The following is an 8,656-nucleotide window of genomic DNA, read 5'->3' as shown; positions in this document are numbered from 1 at the left end:
TGGGGGGGGGGGGGTTGAAACTTGAAAAAAAAATGGAAGGGAGGAAAATAACCATTGCCATATGGTGATTGAAAGACTCACAGTCATTGTAATATTGTGACTTGAGTCTTAGAACATTGAGTGAGCGCCTCTACTTACCTTCTTCCCCTTTACTGACATCCAAGTACGTCTGGAACACTGACAGGCAGAATCTTTTGTACTTAACAGGATGGGGCACTAACCATCAACTGAAGAGCCCTGGAATTTGAATCAACTGCCAGCCCATTTGTTCTACATCAAGAATGTTTTCCTGATAATTAACAGATGCGTTTTAATGATTGTTTTCAACTCTCAGGCGGAGTCTGCCTGAATTATATAAAATATAACAAGATTCCCCCAGAAACACTCTTCTCTGAAATATCTAGATCCGTAATAGGAAGACAGTCTCGGAGACTAGGATTAGCTGGTCACTTTGACTTTTCCTCCTCTCCTTTGGTTCACATAGGTAACCGGTGGCTTCCTTTTTTCTCATAGTGTGTGGCAAAGTGTGGACTTGAGTTCCAAGACGAAAACTCCAACCGATGACAGGCACAGCGCTTGTGCCACTCATCACATCCCATTTGCCTGCTTCTTCTCTCTTTGATGGGCTAGGAGCAAATCCCTGCCAGCCAGACTCCCATACCACGAGCACGGCCATCCCCACCTCCTCCAACAATTCATCCGTTGATGCCATTATCCATTGTTTATGACATTGCAACCACAGTAATGAATTGATACATCTTGATCTTTGAAATGCTTAGACAGGAGGCCACACATTATAAGAAGAAAAAAAAAAAAAAAAACAACAATGTCAAGACTCAATTCTGTTCGGCAGGGGTTGGAAATGGATATTGTGCAGGAAAATGCATTAAAGTTGAAGAGGGTTTCGTTTAACGTGATGGTTTTAAAGACGTAAACAATTATGATGAGCCATAACTCCTTCAATCCGAAGATTGTGGGGAGGCCCTACTTAGGCCAGGGTACTGGTGTGATTCCAAGTCGTGCTACCACCACAAAACACTAGGGGGCACCATACTAATGCCAGTGTCTTCCTCCATTGCCCTCCAGAAAAACCTACCATCCCAGGGTTCTTGACTCCCTGTTTATGCAAGGAATGTCACTCAGGGCCTATCGTTCATGACATGTGACCACTTGCAGTTATTTCAAACGCCACTGAAATAGCGGGGTAGAGTCCTTTTCTAAACCTTTTTCCAGTAAATGATACTTTTTAAGGACCACCTACACATATCAATCCATTACTTTGGGCTAGATATAATTATAAGGGTGCACAGGCCAGTCATCCAAATATGGAATGTTTTTATTCAAAAGCTACATGGTGTTCCAGTTCAGATGTTCTGCTAATGTCTGATTCTATCAGACCAGGATAACACTTTTTCTTGTAGGATTGACACTTCTGTTGAGTGTTGATTAAAAAAAAAAGACAGAAAGAAAATCTTCTTTCTCAGCTCTTAATGTTTTCAACTCCCAATTCAGAAATTATTTCCCAAAGAAGAAATTGAAGCAGTTGTCAATAATCTATAAGTATGTTATGAGCAGCCTCTATCATGGTCTCTAGTGTCAGGATGGGAAACTATGGACCCAGGTCCACAGGGGATCAACAGCCCCACAGAGATAGAATTCTGCTTACTCCCATTGCAATCTTAAGAATAATCCTCCCCAGCCCCACACCAACCACCATCCCAAGCAGGAAGCTCAAGATATCTCATTTTGGGGTAGAGCTTCTGGAGCCTGGGATTAAAGCAGATGAAGATCTGTAAAGGTTTCTAACACTCATACACACGCAGAGTATTTCAAGGGGAACAGATGGCAATTGATAATAATGGTGAGATCATAACCTAGATAAATACATTTCTCAGTCAATATTAATTTCAAAGCTTTTGTATTTTATACATTCTCTTTGTTTCTGTTTCATTGATTTATTGAGTACCTAGTCTGTACAAGGCATGTATGTTGGGTCATGAGGGAGATACAAAAACATATATGTACAAAGAAAGTAACTAGTGACTACCACATCTTCTTCCCTCTCCTTACCATTAGTGCAACTGCCTTACCCAAAAGTGTCCCTTCTATATCCTCAACTTTCCTCCCAAACTAATGAGATGGTCTGTTACTCTCTCCTGCAACCCCAACCATTCCCCAACTCTTTTTTATGTATCTTTTCTCATCCTCTTTCTACCCCCTTTAACTGGATGCAATAGCAAAGAAAATGAACTATATTTTGTGATATCTTCTGCATAGTTAATGTTTAAAACAGGTGTAACTTTCCCTAAGAAAAGAAAATGGCAATATTACTTTGATTTTTTTTATTCTCAACTAGGTTATTCCTTATTGGTCCTTAATAGAAAAATCAGGGAGTCACTCCTCTCTTTTTCTCCCACGCATACCCATGGTTTGGTAGAAGAGTGATTTAAGGTATTTCTATGCAGCAAATTAATTTTGCAAAGCCAATGGTTTAGAAGTAGAGAAATAAATCAAGAATACACAAAAGATGGAATTTGTTAAGTAGGTATATTGGGAGACTTGAAATATGCTTCTGTCTAAACTGAAAATTAAACTCTTATGAGCCCAACCCTTAATTTCTACCAAATTACAATGAAGTCATCCAGGGGATGATCATATCAAAGGATATATTTGCTATTTTTTGTTCTTAAGTTTAAGTTCTTCCAAACCCTAGTCTGTAAACACCATGCTGAATAAGTGTTCTTCGTATGACTTGAAATAAGGAAACTTCCACTGTTAACCGAGGTTTACAACTTTGACCTTGTATTTCTCCAGAAATGGGAATTCTTAACAAAGTGACCCTTGTCTATTTGCAGCTGCCCTAGGGAGAAAGGCAGAGAGAAAGTTTCCTCCAGGTTCTCTCAGACCAATGTCCACTGAGTGTGGTCAAAAATCACAATGCATGCATCGAAGGCTCACCACTGAAGAAAGAGAGTCTTAGATCTAGTTTGGGTTTGGTGATATCATGCATTTTATTTCCTTTGTGGACTCCCATTTGATGGTGACCCCCGTAAAAGTCTCTGTTCTTGGAGGACCAAAATCTGAACCTGGAGGTCCTGGTGAACAAGTCATTAAGAAAGCGATAAGGGGGCTGGGGTTGTGGCTCAGTGGTAGAGCGTTTGCGGGGCATGTTTGAGGCCCTGGGTTTGATCTTCGGCACCACATAAAAAAAATAAATAAATCGAAAAAATGGAGGTGTAGTGTCCCTCTACAACTAAAAATATTTTTAAAAAAGCAATAAATAAGATGGAAGTTTCTCATTAAGGGTCTGTAGACCCCAATAATTTCACAAATGGGTTGAGAACAGATGTGAGATTTGGAGCATGTCAACTTCCCTGCAGAATCCATAACATCAGTTATTTCTTCCAACCAGCCATGGTCTCTAGAAGCACAAGAACCCACCAGATAACAGGGTCTTGATTTAATGATATCTTTCAGAACTGAATCAGAAATCTTTTGGTCAGGATTTCTCACTGCAGAGACCAGAATAAGTTGATTAATAATAATAATACTCTATTCACTGAGTGCTTACCATAGGCCTGGGCACCATTCTAAGCCCACAGTGTATGTGCATTGAATCCTCTGCAGATGGGGACTGTATTCTCCCTATTGTGCAGATGAGGATGCTGAGACAGAGAGGCAAGCAGCTTTCCAAAGACAGTTGGAAATGTGGCCAAGTTAGGATGTGGCTGGGATCTGGCCCTAGAGATGAAGGGTCTGACCAGCCTTTCGTCCATGGTCCTCTTGCCTCTTGACTGAAGGGTAGTCCCAATTAAGACTCGTCACTTTCAAAACAAAAAAGAAAAGAGTGTCTCAGGAAATTTTAACAGTAAACATAAGTAAGAGAATAAACCTGAACGTGCACTCACCCTGGCCCTCACTCCCAGGACATAACAGCACAATACCAAGGTGCTCCTTGGAGCCGGGGCAGCAGACAGTGTCTGGGGTCAGAGAGCACTGGTTGGTCTTCAACCTCTGGGCTCTTCACACCTCACAGAGGACTCGACTTCCCAGTTGGCAGTGTACACCCTTATTTCTCCTGTCATCCAATGCCCCCCCTTCCCCTACCAGGAAGAGAGGACTAGAAAACTGAAACCATAGAGGCTGTGCTTTCCCAAATGCTGTGGTCTGGTGGAGTTTGTGTGTCTCCCAAGGATCCGCTGTGACTGAAGGCTTGAGCTCCAGGGTGGGGCTATTGGGAGGTCGTGGGACTTTTAAGAGGTGGGTCTCATAGAACATCCTTAGGTCATTGGAGGTGTGAGGTAGTTCTCCTGCAGCCCTTAGTAGTTCTTGTGAGATGCTTATTGTAAAAGTAGCCAGCCTGGCCCCTTCTGTCCTCTCTTGGCTCTGGCTTGTCCCCAGTATGCATTCCACCATGATGTGCTACCACCTACAGCCCACATCCAAGGCCAAACCAGTGAGGCCACCTGCTTTGGACTTTGAATCTCTCAAACTGTGAGCTAACTGAATCTCCTTTTCTTCATAAGTAGCCCGTGTTTGGTATTTTGTAACAGTAGCAAAAGCTGACTCATAACCAAGTGAGGGTCATGGGGTTGGGCTAGAGCATCTGTGTGTAGTACCTGGGTCTTGGGGCCCCTGGACCCGTTCTGTCTTCACTGCTCTTTGCTGCCTCACCCTTCAGTATCACCTGGCCCCGAAGAAGGATGAGCAAGAATTCCTCCCTGTACCTCCAGCTCCTCTGCAGGGGTCATTTTTTTAATCTGTGGACCTGTCATAGGCAGCACCCTGAGTGGATGCAAAGCACTTGCTTTCCATCATCTCCTTTAATCTTTAAAATAACCTGACAAGACAGCTGTTAACTTTTCTAGTTTCACACACAGGGAAATCGAGGCTTGGTAGCACAGTTAGTTAAGTTTCAAAATCCAGACTTCAGCCCTGGATGTGTACAACTCCCCATTGGTAACTCTCCACCACTGGACTCTAGGACTGTCCAGGAGACAGGAAAAAGCCCAGGAGGAGGAAATGAGTGGCTCCGTTCATAGGACGAGCAGCCCTTTCTACCTTCTCTGAGGCTGGTGCAAACGGAAGTCTGCTGTTTAAAGCACTCACACATGAGGTTAGAATTAAAGAGGACAATTACCAGCGATTAGTCACTCGAGTGGGGCTCCATGGGCGTCTTCAAAAATAGGATCAGCTCTCACTCCTTGGACCTGGTTCAGAGAGCCCTCAAAGAAGTCTTTTCTAGGCCTGCAATTCTGTGATTAACTCTTTTAAAGGAGCCAGACTGCTCAAGTTCATTAGAAACAATGACCCCATTTCTCAGGAGGTGTGGAGTCAAGCGGGTCCCCGAGGAAATTTCTTTGGCACCCGACGATCGTGAACTTAACACCCGTGCCACTGGCAATGGATCAGTCTCCTGTTGTTGGGTCCTGGGGAAGGGAGCAGTCACTCAATCTTTTTGTCCTGAAATCCCAGGAAGCCTGGGCGCCCAGGGGCTCGGGTTTCAAGACCTCCGAAGGCATGGTTTCAAACAGCCGTTCTTGCTAAGTTGGAATTCGTCCTGAGATTCTAAGAGGAGCAGCCTGAATTGACACACAGGGGCTGCCAGGGCTCTGAACAGTGGGGTGAGGCGTTTGGGGAGACATGAGCCCAGGGAGCAAGACACCCGGAGCAGGGAGGGATGTGAGTGTGCCAGGCCGGTGTGCCAATGCCAGGGAAGGTGCATCCCCCTCTCCAAATCCCCTGGGAATAAGGAGAACAACCAAAACGGGGGCTTCTGGGGACAGACTCCCTGTCACTGACAGCCAGCCAGGGCATTGGGGCTGCCACTGCTTCCACAGAGGGGAAGCCAAGGAGGCCACACCTTTGATGTGCTGGGTGGGTTAGATTCCTCTTCATGGAAACTTCCCTCTGCTTCTAGGGAAGTTACGTCTACTGGAGAAAGTCCTCCCAGCACAGGAGGCCCAGCCCCACCAGGCTCCAAGCCAGAGAGGCCTCAAGGCTTCTCCCCTTCCTCCATTTCCAGGGCAGCCCCTCGCAGGGACCTGACCCCAGGCCCCAGAGAATTTGGGTCTCCCTCCAGTGCCGAAAAAAAAAAAAAAAATCCATAGCTCCAGGGTTCTCTCTGAAAGAGGCGTGGGTGGGAGAGAGTGGGAGAAAGATCTGATTTATGGCCACGGTGAAAGAAAAGACAAGAAGCTGGTGGGGTGGGCAGGAATCAAGTGGGGTGGGAAGGACTAAAAGGGAGGAGGTTTCTCGAGTATTTTTCTGCAGAGATTTCTCTTTTGGAGATCTAAAATCTGCAAGTGTTACGTCAAAGCTTCCTCCAAATGACTTGATGAGGGTTTTTGTTGTTGGGTTGCTGTACCCCCGGGACTCTTTGGGATGGCAGGATAAAAATTAATTAGAGGCTGTTTGGAGGGGGCTTTGCAAGACAGCCTGAGGCTACGCTTCAGTCTGGTTGTTAGAAGCAATATCATCACCGCCTCCTCGCCCAGCAAACAGACCTGCGCCCGGGCAGCCGGGGGGAGCCACGGAACGTTCAACACAGACATCAGAGCCAAAACTTCCTCCCAGAGAGATTACTTACCACAAACCAGTGGATCTACCTGCTGACAACCTCGGAAATATGTCTTGTTTCATTTTCAGATTTTTAAGAGGGGTTACATATGAAGCTTGAAGAATCCTAATGAAACTGTTGTGGCAGGAGGGGTCCTGCCCAGCCCCACACCTCTGACTATGACATTTCAGGCTGGGCAGAGCCACCAAACAGCCATACAGAAGGCAAGATGCCTCCCATCCACGGGTCTGGCTCTCTTTTAGCAGATGGCAAACTAAAATGGGGGCTCCAGGAAGCTGGTACACTTCTGCTGGCCAGTGATGCACAAGGGAAGAAAATCTCCAGCCCCTCTCGTGATGGCCTTTTCTCCCTTGGCCCTCCGCTTCCTGGGATCCCCACTGCTCTCTTTCACACAGAATCCTTCTCTACCTGAAGCACTGGTTGGATGAGTGACCTTGGAGTTTGATTAATTGGGAACTGGCTGCTTAAATCTGGATGCAACTCTTCAAAGCATGATGTCAATCCCAGCATTGCATCAGCCGCAAATAGCTTTTCTGTTTCACCCTGGAAATGGAGAACGCAAAGTGAACAGATGCCCGGGTCCCCTTCTTAAGTGTACTTTTTTTTTTTTTTTTAGTTGTAGATGGACACAAGACCATTGTTTCTTTCTTTCTTTATTTTTTTAAATATGGTGTTGAGGATTGAACCCAGGGCCTCACGCATGCCAGACAAGTGCTCTACCCCTGAGCCACAGCCCCAGCCCAGGTGTACTTTTAACTCTATGAAAGATCCTTCACACTTCTATAACAGTTCATCTCCAGACCTCTGTAAAAGTCTTAGTTTGTTCTTATAACATTTTCTGTGATGCAAGTAATAATTAAGATCCCTGTTTTATGGATGGAAAAACTGAGATTGGTCTTATTTCCCATGTCCAGAAAAAGGCAATCTATGTGTGAGCTGAAAGAACACTTGGAGACTCCTAGGGCCTACCCCCTCTCTCCCAATGCAGCCGTGTCATTTTTATTGCCTGTAATTGTCTCCTTGCGTCACGGTGGGGGGAAGCCAACGGGAACAATTACCAAAAGGGAAACAGCAAGTCTCCCCGCAAACAGCCATCTCCAAAATGAATTCACCAGCTGGGTAATATGGAATCGCCCCATGGCACAAGCTCAGCAGCTTCCCGGGGAGTTCATAGGTGCCTTCTTGAAAGTGAGCTCTCGACCTCAGGCCCTTGGCTGGCCACGGTCATGACTCTCACCTCATCTTCTGAAGAAGCCAGAGGGACTGAGCCTGGCAGCCTCGCCCCTGACCCTGACCGTGTGGTTCATTTCAGAGCCCACTCAGCACCTCCTTCCTGGCTTGGCCGTGCCCTTTCCCACATGAGCCAGCAAGAGTCCCCAGGGCACGGAGGCAACAGAACTTGGTTAGCAAGCCCAAGGAAGAGGCCCAGGACAACCCCCAGCTCCTCGGCTCTCTGCCACAGGGAGGTAGCAGAGTCGCTCTGAGAAATCAGGCACCGACTGGAGCGAGGGTCAAGGGGTAGGGCCACGTGAAGCCAAATCCTCTCCACTGAGTGCTTTCAAAACCAACCCGTCTGCCTGAAAATCAATCTGCTGCTTTATAAGCAGCCGGCATATTTAGAACCATAGAAATTAAAGATGGAAAAGACCTATTAAGTCTTCTAGATCATTCCCTCGGGCCCAGTGCAGGCTCATTCCCTGTAGTACATTTGTTAGTGCTGTCAGGCCTCATTTCAAGTGTCTCAGGCAATGAACATACAAGAAGCAGAGACTGAAGCATCTGTCCACCCCTGTGAAATGATGATCATGTGATTAGAATTCCCAGAGCCACTCGCTGGCCTTTGGCATGCCCGGAAAGGTTTGGACTCCCCAGGGCTGGATCCTGAAGAAACCAGAATCTTCTAGAAGGTGGAGACATTAGAAAACATCTTTTCCCTTTTCTGTTAAGCAGAGTAAACACACTGCCTTCTGGAATCATCCAGGCACTGTCCTGTCTCTAAATGGCCATAAGAGAAGAAGAGAGAAGCCAGGTATTTGGGGATTCATTGTAAATCCAAACAGGCCTTACCCGAGGGGA

This window comes from Marmota marmota, unplaced genomic scaffold (assembly GCF_001458135.2).
Source record: "Marmota marmota marmota unplaced genomic scaffold, marMar, whole genome shotgun sequence".
Lineage (NCBI taxonomy): Eukaryota > Metazoa > Chordata > Mammalia > Rodentia > Sciuridae > Marmota > Marmota marmota.
Note: the sequence above shows the minus strand (reverse complement) of the source record.